This window comes from Carcharodon carcharias, chromosome 21, assembly GCF_017639515.1.
Source record: "Carcharodon carcharias isolate sCarCar2 chromosome 21, sCarCar2.pri, whole genome shotgun sequence".
Taxonomy (NCBI): Eukaryota; Metazoa; Chordata; class Chondrichthyes; order Lamniformes; family Lamnidae; genus Carcharodon; species Carcharodon carcharias.
In genome coordinates this window covers 67,806,146-67,819,875 of record NC_054487.1, presented here as the reverse complement: position 1 = coordinate 67,819,875, position 13,730 = coordinate 67,806,146, and positions in this window count along the sequence as shown.

Below are 13,730 nucleotides of genomic sequence, written 5' to 3'. Positions count from 1 at the left end.
GATCATCAAAATGCCTTGCGCCCTTGTTTAAATAATGATGCAGGAGGATATTGGTATTCTGTATTATATCTCTAGTCATTAACCATCTGTCTGATGTTTATTGTTCCCAAAGCCAATTTTATATCCAGGTGCTAACCATTTCAGCTAATCTTGTCATTAATCCAGACAGTACTTTAGAATATATAAGATTAACCAGTTTCTAACGCTGCTTGCACTTCTGATGAAATATTTCCTTTTCTGGTAGGAAATATTTTTAATGTAGATGTTAACCACAATATGACAGCAGGGCTAATCATGCCAGACCAGGGGCAGAATCGTCCCAGATTTGCACTAATTGTGGTGGTGGAGAAAGGACATTTTACCCAGCAGTGGGTTATGGACTGGTGGATAGCTAAAATAATTTAATTTAAGATCATGGTTGCACCAGTTTCCAGGTTTGTTGCCTTTCAGTAAATTATTCACCATAGTTGGGACCTTAATTAGTACATTTGGGTGAGTAGTTATGGCAGCAACTAACGTACTTAGTTAGAAGCTAATAAAGTATTTTTGAATTGAATTGACCTACCTTTAAAATTAATGGGGCAAAAATTAGGCTCTGCAGTGTCTGTTTTGCTGGGCACGATGAGGTATTTTAAATTATGAAAAAAGGGGCCTTGATGTGATGGTGTGAATGTCATCTTTGTAAATAGGTTAGCATGTGGGCAGCTAACAACCACTGACAGCACACAGGGCAGGCAGATCATAACGTTCATGAACTTCTAACAAAGATTTGACTCCAAAATTTTCAATTTGGAGTTCCACGCAACATCCTGACCCTCTCTTAAACACGCACCGCTGAATGCAACTTTAAATGGCGTGAAGGACCCCACCACGTAAAGGGATTAGGAACCATTCACAAGTTAGTTGCTGGATTCAATTATCTGGCTCATGATAATGCCACCATAGTGGTTCAACATGCAGGCATGATTCATCCCCCTCCTTGGGGAGTAGGTAGCATAGTGGAAATGTTACTGGGCTAGTAACCCAAAGGCACAGACTAATGCTTTAGGAACAAGCGTTCAAATCCCACCATGGCAGCTGATGGAATTTAAAACCTATTCCTTAATAATTCTGGAATTGAAAACTAGTCTCAGTGATGGTGGCTGTGGAATTATCATCAATTGTTGCAAAATCTCATCTGGTTCACTAATGCCCTTTAAGGAAGGACATCTGCCATCACCTGGTCTGGCCTACATGTGACTCTAGACCCACAGCAATGTGGTTGACTCTTAACTGCCCTCAAAGGCAATTAGGGATGGGCAACAAATGCTGGCCTTGCTTGCAATACCCACTCCCCATGACAGAGTAAAAAACAAGCTCCTGCTGCCTCCTGTTGTGTGCCACCTTCTCCTGCAAGAAGTAAAGAAATGTGTCAGTACCTGCCGTGCAATATATTTGGATCAAGTGCCTGCTAGGGTTGAATAGCTGACAGGGTCTGCAAGCTTTGAGATCCAGGTGCGTGGCTCGCTCTGTTGTAAGTGTGTGAGGCTGAGGTAAATGTTATGTTGAGTCCTGATTAACAGAGTTTCTTGGTAGGGTGAGTGATGGACAGTGGTGAATTGAGCAGTGTCAGAGGCAAGTGGTTCAGTTGGTTGGATATGACATTTGAAGACACACTCACTGGCGTGGCAACTTGCATGAGATCATTAAAGCTGCATCCAAGTCCTTTGGACATTAACCTCCAGCTTCATCTCTCCCACTGTCTTCTGCTGTGTGTCTGCATCAAGGGTGTCTGGCCTTTGGAGGATGCAGGACATCTGTCCTGCTTTCCACTTCTTCCATCAAGATCTCCAGTGCAGCATCCGAAAACCTTAGTGCACGCTTTTTCCCAGGCTCAACAATTGTTGGTTCTTCCACAGTATACTATTCAGAATGATATTGCTCACACCAGCAGCCACAGTGCACCTCCTCTTTAAGGGGTGCAGACTACCTTTAAGTCGTGCTGTAGGCCCTGATAATATGCACAGAGAAATGATGGAAATGAGCCAGAAGCACAAGGTTGGCATGCTCCCTGCATTTCAACCAATGGCACAGGTTAATGACCTACTTTCAATATTTATCCAATTTAACCCAAAGGTCTCCACCATGGGCTTCCTGGGCTTGGAGATTGACCAATGCAACAGAGGCAATTCAAGCTGCAGCCCAGTTGTAATTGGGACTGCCCCATCTGAATAGAAGTTCACTTATTACAGCTGGTGACTCAGTTCCCCCTGATGAATGATTGGCAGAGAGTTATTGTGTTAATACAGCTTTTTCTAAATTTTGGTAGCTTTCAAACTGACAAGGTTAGAATGGGAGTCATGCTGAATGTGTTTGACAGTATAACAGAAGACGAAGACCATCATCATCCACAGCAACAATGACACGCTGTGGTGGGATCAATATGTACATGGGAGGGAGGTATATAGGAAGGAGGAGCACAGGGGAGGAGGCAAGCTTACAGGAGGCACTACCCAATTCACAGGGTTTACAGACAGAGGCTCAGCATGCTTGACCCCTCGGAAGAGCAGTATTTCCACAGGCTAAGGTTGTCATGTTAGGGAGTAGCAGACGTCTGCAGCCTCCTAGAAGATGATCTATAATCTGTTGGCCCTAACAGCTACACCCAATAGTTACTATGAAGGTCACCACACCCTTTTTACTCTCCGGTTACTTCCATGCTACCAAAGGTAATTTGAGGGTCTCGCAGTCTGCTGTACATAAAAACATAAGGCAAGTGATAGATAGATTGTTTGCCAGGGCTTGGAGTTATATAAACTTCCCCTGTGATAACTATAGGCTAAAGGAAAGCATGCTGGGATTCATCTCTCTGGCTGGATTCCTGCAATCACAGGGTGCCATCAATTGCACAAATGAGCACCACAACAACTAGGAATTTCTCAAACTGAAAGGGATATTTGTCTAATAAAGCGCAGTTAGTGTGCAAACACACAAAGAGGTGCATGCAGATGTCTACCAAATTCCCTGGGAGCTGACGTGGTGCACTCATCCTCTGGCAGTCCTATATTTTGGACCTTTTTGCTTCACAAAGCAGACTTACTGCTGGCTCAATAGTTACCCCCTTCAAACTGGGCTCACGACACATGTGAGGAACCTCAGCAAGAGTTACATGACCACCAGAAGTTTTATAGATCGGAAAGTTGGAGATACACTTCAGGTGCCCTTCAGCATTTGCCATTGAGGGTGTGCAGATTGATAGTGGTGTGCTGTGCCCTGCACCACACTATGCAGCAGAGAGGATTACAGATGGAGGATGGTGAAGGGGCTCATCATGCATCTTTGAATGAGAAGAACGTAGAGAAGGAGAGCATGAATGACAATGAAAATAGGGCACCCTTAGCCAAACCAGCCACATACATTAAGATAAAAACTAAATAAGATAAAAAAGATAAAACGATAAAAAACTGCGGATGCTGGAAATCCAAAACAAAAACAGAAATACCTGGAAAAACTCAGCAGGTCCACATACATTGCTGCCTAAGATGCCAGGGATAATAGCACAAAGTGTTCAGCTAGTGTTGACTCACACAAGAAAACATAACAAATTCAATCTTTCAGTTCACTTTAGGGATGCAATAGTGGATAAGTTAGGGAAATGGTGGTAATCAATAGATTTTATATCTTTATAAGGAAAGGAGACTTAACAAGAAAACATTTTCCAAACACCTACATGCATACCCTTGGTGAATTACTATAGCTTTCTTCACATATGAGCATACGAACTAGGAACAGGAGTTGGCCGCTCGACCCCTCAAGCCTGCCCCACCATTCAATATGGTCATGGCTGATCTAAATGTAACCTCCCACCTACTCCCAAGAACCTTTCGCCCCTTGTTAATCAAGAATCTATCTAGCTCTGCCTTAAAAACATTCTAAGATTCTGCCTCCAAGGCCTGTTGAGGAAGAGAATTCCAAAGACCGTCTGAGAGAAAAAAATTTCCTCATCGCTGCCTTAAATGGGAGACCCTTTACTTTTAAACTGTAAACCCTGGTTCTAGATTCTTCCACAAGAGGAAACATCCTCTCTACATTTACCCTGTCAAGCCCCCTCTGGACCTTAAAGGTTTCGGTCTTACTCTTATTCTTCTAAATGCCAGTGGCTACAAGCCTAACCTGTCCAACCTTTCCTCATAAAACAACCTGCCCATTCCTGGTATTAGTCTAGTAAACCCTGTCTGAACTGCTTCTAACACATTTACATCTTTCTTTAAATGAGGAGACCAATACCATACACAGTACTCCAGACATGGTCTCACCAATGCCCTGTATAACTGAGGTATAACGCCATACTTTTGTAATCAATTCCCCCCTCAATAAACAATCTCAATCTATTAGCTTTCCTAACTGATTGCTGTACCTGCATACTAACCTTTATTGTGTTTCCTACTGCTTGTACGTAGTGCAGCCTTTGTGGCTTTAGCAGATTCAGATACAGATGCCTGCTCTGACTGCTGAGATGCTTTTGACCCATGACCCCTGGGTTTTGGACACTCTGAGGGCCCTGCCAAAGTCTGCTGTAACTGCAGGGGCAAACTCAGCCATTAGGTACAGGCAGGGACGTGCATGGTGGGGGTCAATAGGTGAGAAGTGGGAATGCTTTGGAAGACGCCCCCACTTTGACCTTCCCTTTCCCCATCATCCCGCTCCTACACCACATGACTCCTGCTACTCTCCTGCAAACCAGGTTGGTGAAGGCCAGTAAGGCTTTGTAAATTCATGGATAAGGTATCTGTCATCCTGTGTAAGGCAGCAGATATATTGGTACCCAAAGTCTGCATGGCTGTGGTCATGGTCTGCTATGGACTCATTTAAGAGCTATGCTTGTAGCTCCATGGGAGCAGCCATTCTCCATTCTTGTAGTTCTTTGCTTCATCAGCAGTCAAATTGAACTCCTCTGCCATTTTTGCTGTCAATTTTGCTCTCAATATCTGGCTAATTTGCTGATGCACCTTTAGCATTATCCTTCTCAGCAATTGACCCCAGAGTTCATTATCTATGTCCAGCTAAGCAGAACTTGGAGTAGACTGTGACTGAATCTCCACAGATGTCCCTGCCATTACTGTCTGCTTATGTTCACTTGTACGGTGTGAATCAGTAGGTGAAAAGCCAACTAACTGTCTCGGCAGACTCACTGAAGTGTGAGGATTTACGCTGGTGCTTGACTGTGTGTCACCCTCAAAAGGAATGAGGTCCTCTGAGCAATCGTCCCCATGTATCCAGCGACACTTGGCTGTACTGGTGAAAGCCCTGGACAACAAAGTCTCAATCTTGACAACTACCAAATCAGTCATCTCATAGTTCAGTCATTGATGACATAAAGTCAAAATACGTGTGTCAGAGATAGCTGCAATTTGGTCACCAGCTATCTGCAAATCTGCTGTCTTTCCATCTCCAGTTGAAGGGGCCAAAGATATGTCACTTACCTCCAGCACCAACTCCTCTGCATCAGTGAGCTGGACCGTTGTAGCGTCCATCTTCAGTTCTTTCCTTTGCATTTTACACTCTGCTCTTCCAAAAGGGGCACAAACAGACTTGTAGGTGAGTAAAAGTAAGGTATTGACCTGATGGATTCAGTGCATTCAATTAGAGTGACAAGAAGACAGATCCATCACATTCCATTAGGATTGGGATAAGTGGTAACAATGGGTGAATAAATGGGGAGGTGTTGAATTGCATTGAAAGTGAAGGTTGGGTCTGTAGAAAGTTGAATGTATGAGGAATGATATAATGAAATGCGCTTGGTAAGACAAAAGCCAGAATTTTCCGCCCTCCCCATTGGCGCCAGGCATCATGGTGGGCGTGAGCAGACACTATAGTGGGAAGGCCAAAAATTGGTTTCACACCAGTTTGCAATCGTCTGCTCCGCCTGTCAATGGGGCCACATTTCCCATTACAGCACATTGGAAACGTCATTTTAATATATCTGCATCTAATTATAAGCCCTGCTTACCAGAATCATCCCCCATGCTGGATTATCCAGGCTCGTCATGTGATTTCATGATGATGCGTTTCACAACTGTACATAAGTGACATGCACCTGGAGAGCTGCACTTCACTCGGGACTTCAAGGCTTGTTTGCCTACCTTGCTTCAAGTAGCATTCACAGTCTTCAGTGCCAGGCTTTGCAGATGGTACCACATCCCTTTTAGGGGGGCTCACAGGTAGGTCTCTACCTACCAGACCAGCCAAAAGGCTGGGACGGGGGGTATTCCAGGTTGTGTGTGGGAGCACATGTTGATCATGTTGCAAGTGGCCTCAAGGTGGTGAGGGCTGAGGAGGCAGTCTTCAGAGGAGATGAAGCCAGATGGAGATGTAAGGCTATGTGTGAGAGAGTGAGTGTTGATGTCCCATGAGCTGGCAGTGAGTGAGATGCCAGTGGATGTGTGATGGGCTTGTGAGTGTGTGAGATTAGAGTGGCAGCACAGGTGAGATCATTCATCTGTTTTCTGCACTAGATGGAAGATGGTTAACCTCTTGTGTGCAACCTTGGCACTGACGACCTCTGCCATCGCCTCCCAAGCTGGAGTGGTGAGACTGGTGAGCCTCTTGTGTCCAGAGCGGGGTTAGAGGACATCTTGACAGGCCTCCATGGTATCCAGAAGGTGTACCAGGGATGTGTCACTGAATTGGTGGGGGCTGCATTCTTCTTGACTTTTGGGGCCATGTCTTCACCGGAACAGCCCCGGGCCACAAGCATTGAGAAGTGTGCGCATGGCTGTAGTTTAAATATGGCGCCCTGAGTGAGAAAGCAGTGAGGTAACAACATCACGGGCAAATCTGAGGCCACCCGCCAGCAAGACAGGGTGTTTCTTGCGGCTGCATAATTAATGAGCTGGGAATGGGACGATACAGCATGAAAACCAGCCTTTGCAGCTGGTGGGTAAAACCTCCTGGCTGCTCCAATTTCTATATGTGCGCTTTAAATAGAGCTGGGATCATGTCAGGAGGATGGGCATATCATACCGGTTTTGTAACTTGGAGACGCAAAACCCAGTAGTCAACATTTACTGCTTCAATTGAGCTGCAACCACAGATTCTGTTGAATTAAATTCCGGTTTTGCCCAAGCAATTCCAACCCCTCACTTGGGAGACACCTTTATTGAGGCCAAAGATGGTTTCATGGACCTTTCAAAACTTCAGGCGGAACTTTCCGTGCCCGCTGGCATAGGGCGTGTTTGGCAGCATGAGCGGACAATATGGCGAGAAGGCCAGAAATCGGTTTCATGATGTCATGAAACCAGTTTGTGATCGTCCGATCAGCCCGTCGATGGTGGGCTGCGTTTCCCACCATCGATCGTCGGGAATCTCATTGTAATATATCTGCATATCATTATAAAGCCTGCCCGCCAGAATCATCCCCCCCAACATTGGATTGTTCATCCAGGTTGGCATGATTACACGCCGATACAGAGCACGTCTTGACAACTGTAATGCACAGAAGCCGGGGCTTACCGTTTGGGCGTTGCTCACATCGTGGACATCCGAGGAGCAGAAGATACTGCAGCCCGACAGCAAGGACACACTGGAGGAATGTCCATGGCATGCTGGGTGGATTCTCATGGGCATGGCTCTGCTGCGAAGCACCTCACGGAAGTTGGAAAGTCAACATTGAGGGCCTGCTCACAATGGATGATGGTCATGTGGGTGGAGAGGAAGGTCCAGCTGTGTTTGAGAGAGGAAGATGTACCAGAGTGTTTGGGGGGGATGGTGGGGATGGTAGATGAAGGTCTAGGATTCATTGGGAAAGGAAAAGGTGTCTGGTGGAGGGTGAGGTTGGGAGGGGGAAAACTAAGGTGTTGGGGGGGGAGGCGAGGTTGGGAGGGTTGGAACGAAGATGTCAGGGAGGGTGAGGTTTGGCGGGGAGGGACAAAGGTGTCAGGGGGAGGTTGGGAGGGTGGAGGGAGCATGGAGGAGGAACAGTTAATGGGTGAGAAGATGGAAACTAGGGAGGTAGGTCTAAGTGGGGGATGGAAGACTTAAGGGAAGAAGTTTGGAGGGGGGAAGGAGTGGGGAGGGGGTCCAGAGGGGGGAAAGAAGTAAAGCTGAAGGAAGAAGTAAGACTGGAGGAAGGAGTTGGGATGGGGGAAGGACTAAAGGTGGCAGAAGTAACGGTGTCTGAAGGAGTCAGGAAGGGGGAAGGGCTAAGCAGGGGTGTGTCCAGGGGAGGGAAGGACTAAGTGTGGGGGCAGGGGTTCCGGGGGAAGGTTTCCAGGCGGGAAGCGGTTCCAGTGGGGATAGGGGTCTGGGAAGGGGGATCTCCAGGTGAACGTGCAAGAGAGTCCATCTCTGCCTCCTGGAGAGTGAACTGAGAGTGGGCGTGGTATGAGGGAATGGTGAGAATGACCAAGAGCAGAGTGAGGCGGTAGGGTGGAGGGTGAGGGTTCAACGGTAGTGGTAGAAAGGATGGCGAGGGTGCTTGCTGGGCATTCGGAGGCAGACACAGACCCTGGGGGTAGGAAGGAGGAGGTTGGGGAGGTGAATATGGATGGGAGTCAGATTGTTGGGAAGGAAGAGAATGTACACGTTCACCTGGGCATCTCCAAAAGAAAAGGGTTGTGGCTGGTAGACATCAGAGGTGGGGGGTGGAGATCAACAGTGATGGGGGATAGGAAATGGGTGACTGGGGGAGGGGAAAGGACAGGGGAGCAAATGAAATTTTGTATCACCACCCACTATGCTGTCTAAATCGAAAGTGAAATGACAGTCGTGGCGAGCGAGATCAGGCGCTGCCTGGGAGTGTGATCATTGGGTGGGGGGAGATGCATGTCGGCTCAGATGGACAACTGAAAGTGAAGCCCATAAGGCAGCATTGAAAATGCTCAGGACAGTGAGATGAGTGTGAAACATGAAGGATCCATGTGTGTGGTAGAGTGCCTGCATGAGGCTCCAAAAGGCCCTGCCACACACACACTTCTCCCTCCAGAATCACTCGTTGGCCAGCTGCTCCCTCTGCAATGACAGAGAATGAGATTGAAGGGCTCACAGGCAAAGAGGGTTCAGGAGGAGGGGACAGCCTCTGACATTCCTGAGTGGATGACCCAGTGGTGTCCAGCTGTTGTTCCTCCTCCCATAGGGTGCCTGGGGGCCCTGGCCTGACTCCTTGAGCGGAAGGAGCACCTGGAGGGATGTTGAGGTATCTCATTTCCCTCTCATGTTGCTATGGCAGGAACTCACCCATGGCTCCCACAATAGAGTGCAGGCCGACTCACATCTCCGCGTTCTGCTGGGCCAGGGTGTCCATGGCATCTGCCATCCTCTCCATGGAGATCTCCGTTTGTGCACATGTTGTCACCACTACATCAGAGAGCAGAAGCACTCCTCCAACTCACGAACCATTCCATTGAGGACTTCTATCAGCTCTGTCTGATGCTCCCCTGCCTTCTGCTGACTCTTCAGGATGAGTTGGAAGGCCAAATCCAGAGGTTCATCATCTGACTCGGACCTCGCAGATTCCTCTCCGCCAACAGTCCTCCAAGTGCCAGGGAGCTCGGCTGAACCTGCTTCCACCTGCTGCTGACACGTGTCCGTGCTGTGACCATCAGACTGTGAACCTGAACCTGCTCTAGATCTAGGACCCAGTGAGGTGTCTCTCTACATTTGTGGAGGGTGTGTGTAAGCGCTATGACAGGTCTTCCAGGCTGCTTATTTCCAGCTCTTCGATGGAGGAGGTGTCCTCTTGGTTGGAGGTGAGAACTTGGATGGAGCTGAGCGACTGGCTGGCTGAGGGTGCCGGTCACTTGACAGAGCTCCCTGTGAACTAAAGTAGAGATAATTGATACATGTCAGCAGAATCAAAAGCAGGATAGAGAGCACTCACAGCTGCGTTAAGAGGGGGATGATGTGGTGCAGGATCATCACGAGGTTGTTCGCTGCTGACCTCACCATCACCGCTGGCATGGTCCACGTCCTCACCAGTCAGTGTAATGGCACACTCCTCAAAGTGAGTGAGGGGCCTAATGTTGGCCACTCCAACACTGGTCTGGGACCTCTCTTTGCTGATGTGATCCAGCTTCTCCTGCATGAAAATAGATGGTGAGAGTGTGAGCAGGGCACTTGGCACTGCATGGAAAGTTTGTATGGTGAGCGGAGCCATGGACAGGATGAAGACATGAGCCCGAGATGATATGAGCCTGATGGAGATGTGAAGGTGTGTGTGATAGTTAGTGGTGTTGTCCCTTTAGATGTGAGATCACTGTGGATGTGCGATGGGTTTGTAAGTGTGTGAGTTGAGAGTGATGAGAAGAGTTACTTACCCTGGCGGAACAGTTGAGACCATGAATCTTGTAGTGGCACTGGGTGGCTGTCCTCTTTAGCTGGGCATTGGCGCTGACCATCACTGCCACCAACTCTCATGTTGGATTGGCGATGCTGCTGCCCATCCTGCGGCCAGAGTGGGAGTAGAGGACATCACGGTGGGCCTCCCTGGCATTCAAAAGGCACTCGAGGGATGCGTTACTAAACCAGGGCTATCCTGCCATCTGTGCAGCACTGGGAGGTCTGCGCATGGCTGCACTTTAAATGTGGCGCCAGGTGTGATGAAGCAGCGGGGTAATGGTGTGGGCGAGCAAATGAGAGGCTGCCCACCATTGAAGCAGTGTGTTTCCTAGAAATGCATAATTAACGCAATGGCTTTGGGACAATACGGTATGAGAAACCACCATTGTGGCCAGTGGGTAAAATGCCATTGTTCCTGCCCGCTACCCCACTTAGTGAAAATCTGGGACAATTCTGCCCTTCCTGCATCTTATAAATATCATTCCTATGTTCAGATCAAATAAGTTGTAGATTCCTGGTTTTAACATAATTATTACTTGTTTAATTATTCCCATGGTGGGAAATTCTCTGAGAGGTAATGATCTGCTTGCCTCATAAATTATCACCAGCTACTCCCTTGCCTCCCCCCAACTCCAAATATCTTGTCCAGCATGATTTTAAAGGACAATTAAATGAATAACATGTTTATTGCCAACACAGACTTTCACCAAGCTGATTATAATTTTGTTTCACATTACTGGATAAAGGTTGCCAAAATAACAGGTTGTACTGGATGTTATTGGCAACGTATGCATCTGTATAGCTGAAGATCCAGACTCTTAGAAGGTGACAGAATGAACCCCAGTTGGTAAGAGACTGCAGGAAGACTGGACTGGAGGCGTGACAGCAGGCAGGCAGCTACTGCTACTAGCAGAAGGCCATGACTTTTGCTGTATTTCGCTAACTTGGCTGTGATGATTGATATTTATACCATTTATTACTTAACTCTTAGAGTTCCATAAATGGTTTGTCTGGGTAGAACTGGGATTGTGTGAGTGATATCCTCATTTTGCACAGCTCCAAGGAAGGACAGCAACCTTTCATCATCTCTATCCATTTTACATTTGCAAGTTAGTGAAGAGTAGGAAATATTTATTAACAGACAGTCTCAGGACACATATATAGATGCTGGAGGGCTGCTCACGATATGAATTACTGACACCAAGGGAAGGAAGTGTCTCCTTTAGGCTTTGGAATCTAAGTTTAATTCAGCCCAATCCTCCATTATCATCCTCTTAGCACTAGCGTCCTAAAAGCTAAGGTCAGGGTTTTCCACTTCAACAGTTATCTGTCTTAAGGCCTGAGAATTTACTTTGCTGTGGGAAAGACGTGTACAAACTATGTGACCTGGCCTTTGGTTAATAAAGCTCTGGCAACTCAATTCTATATAGCAGTTATATAATACCTATTCACTAGCCCAGTGTTGTTCACTGTAAGGCTCTTGAGCCAGTGGCAGCCCCCATCGACACTAAGTGCGACTCCCTGAATCCGTGCATCCATTTTCAGTAACCGCTTTACCCTCAGAGGGTCGTGGTGAGCTGGAGCCCAACCCAGCATTTTGTTCCTATTTCATTTTTAACATTAAAAAATTTGTACCGAGCCAATCAAAAGTTAGCCTCCTTTACATGTCACATTGGCCGCACGGTACAATGTGTGCCAATAAGTATACCTAAGTATGTGCGTTGTATAGTAACAGTTATATTACCATAGCAACCACCATAGAACTAGCAGAGTATTCAGCCGTTGGTGTGGCGTATATTTTTGGCCCAAGTGAGTTACTGGAGTAGTAAGCAATGATAATTTAGTAGTCGATGTGGCTCTCATGCTGCAGGTTCTTTTGCTAAAACGGCCCTTCCTTGAAAAATAGTGAAGACAACTGCACTAGTCTGTTCATGGACCTTGGGAGTTTTTAAAGGACTGTCCTTGGTACCTCTGCCTCAATGCCGGAGAAATTCGGAAGCAGTTGGCGGTCACAGTTGTCATATGTAAATTAATGGCACTGATTTAGACTTTAGATCTGTCCTAGAAGATTTACAGTATGCACTTAAATGATTCATAAAGGCAAAAAAAGCTTTCCATCCCATTTTCAACTTGTGTTTCTAGCACAGTGTTTCATATACTGGAAGGGCATATTGAAAACAACAGGGCACATGCTATGTGGATTTCACTATTGTGGAACGCACATACTTGAATTTTCAACAGATATTCTCCTGTCATATTAAGGTTTGCTCCAGGGGCAACAATGATGGTAATTGACCATGTGCTCTTTCAGGTTGGTTGACTCAACAAAGGAACTCCAGCGCTCTACTAATTCTGCGTGAATGTTTTACGACTCGGATTGAGTGAGCCAGATCTGTGTTTTTGCTATTTGCTCCTATTGCTTTTACATAGCTTAAAGCTAACATCCAGGCATGACACCCAATCATCTGACATTGTATTGTGCACAACAATGTGGCAGAAAGTACTGTTAGCACTCCTCTCTTCCTAAAGGGAAATGCAAGTTTTCAAACAGTAAGGTGCAATTAGTCTTTAAGAAGATAGACAGGAGCAGAGCTGTATAATAATGGTGCTCATAACACTTCCAAGGAATTTCAACAAATAGCAAAACATTGGCCACACTGAGAAGAGATTTGTGTAGGACAGGAACAGATAAAGAATAGAGGAGTAATTTAAGTAGAAAACACATGCTAAATTGGAAGCCTGAATTAGTGGGGTTGGAGTGAGTGGATTTGTAACCCAGAAGAATAGGACGGTGGGAGTGAAGCATTTTTAAAACCTCAAACACTGTTTTCCTCTATTCTCTTCCACCCTGCCTCAGCGAAGTAAGTTGTATCTCTGTTTAGAGAACAATGTCATTCCCAATGAGGTTGGAAGGGTCTGCCCTACAGCTATGTGAAACCCTGCCTCTGGTCACCTGCAAAGCCACATTACCCTCTCTTTCTTTAAGTAAGAAAGTTCCTTCTTCTTGGTAGTGCTGCATCATAAATAAAAAGCCATGTTGCTGTGGAAAGCCTCTTGGCCACACATCTGCATTAAATTGAATTTAACTGATGAATAGTCAAAAACTGCAGTAACAAGCAGACAATTTATTCATTGTGGCATACTGTTCGAATTTTCTCTGAATATCCTTCAACAGCACAGGTCAGCAATGACACAGTAATAAAGTCAATCAATCAAACAAACTTAGCAATTCAAATAAAAAAAAACATCCTGAAAGAGCGAGCACAGGTAGCTAAGGCTATACAAAAGTCCAATGCTCTTTTTGATTTATGAATGCAGCATAGAGTGCAATAGTAATGAAACAATGATACCTTTGTACAAAACATTTGGTTAGACCACAGTTCGAATACTGGGTACAGTTTCAGACACCATAGAAA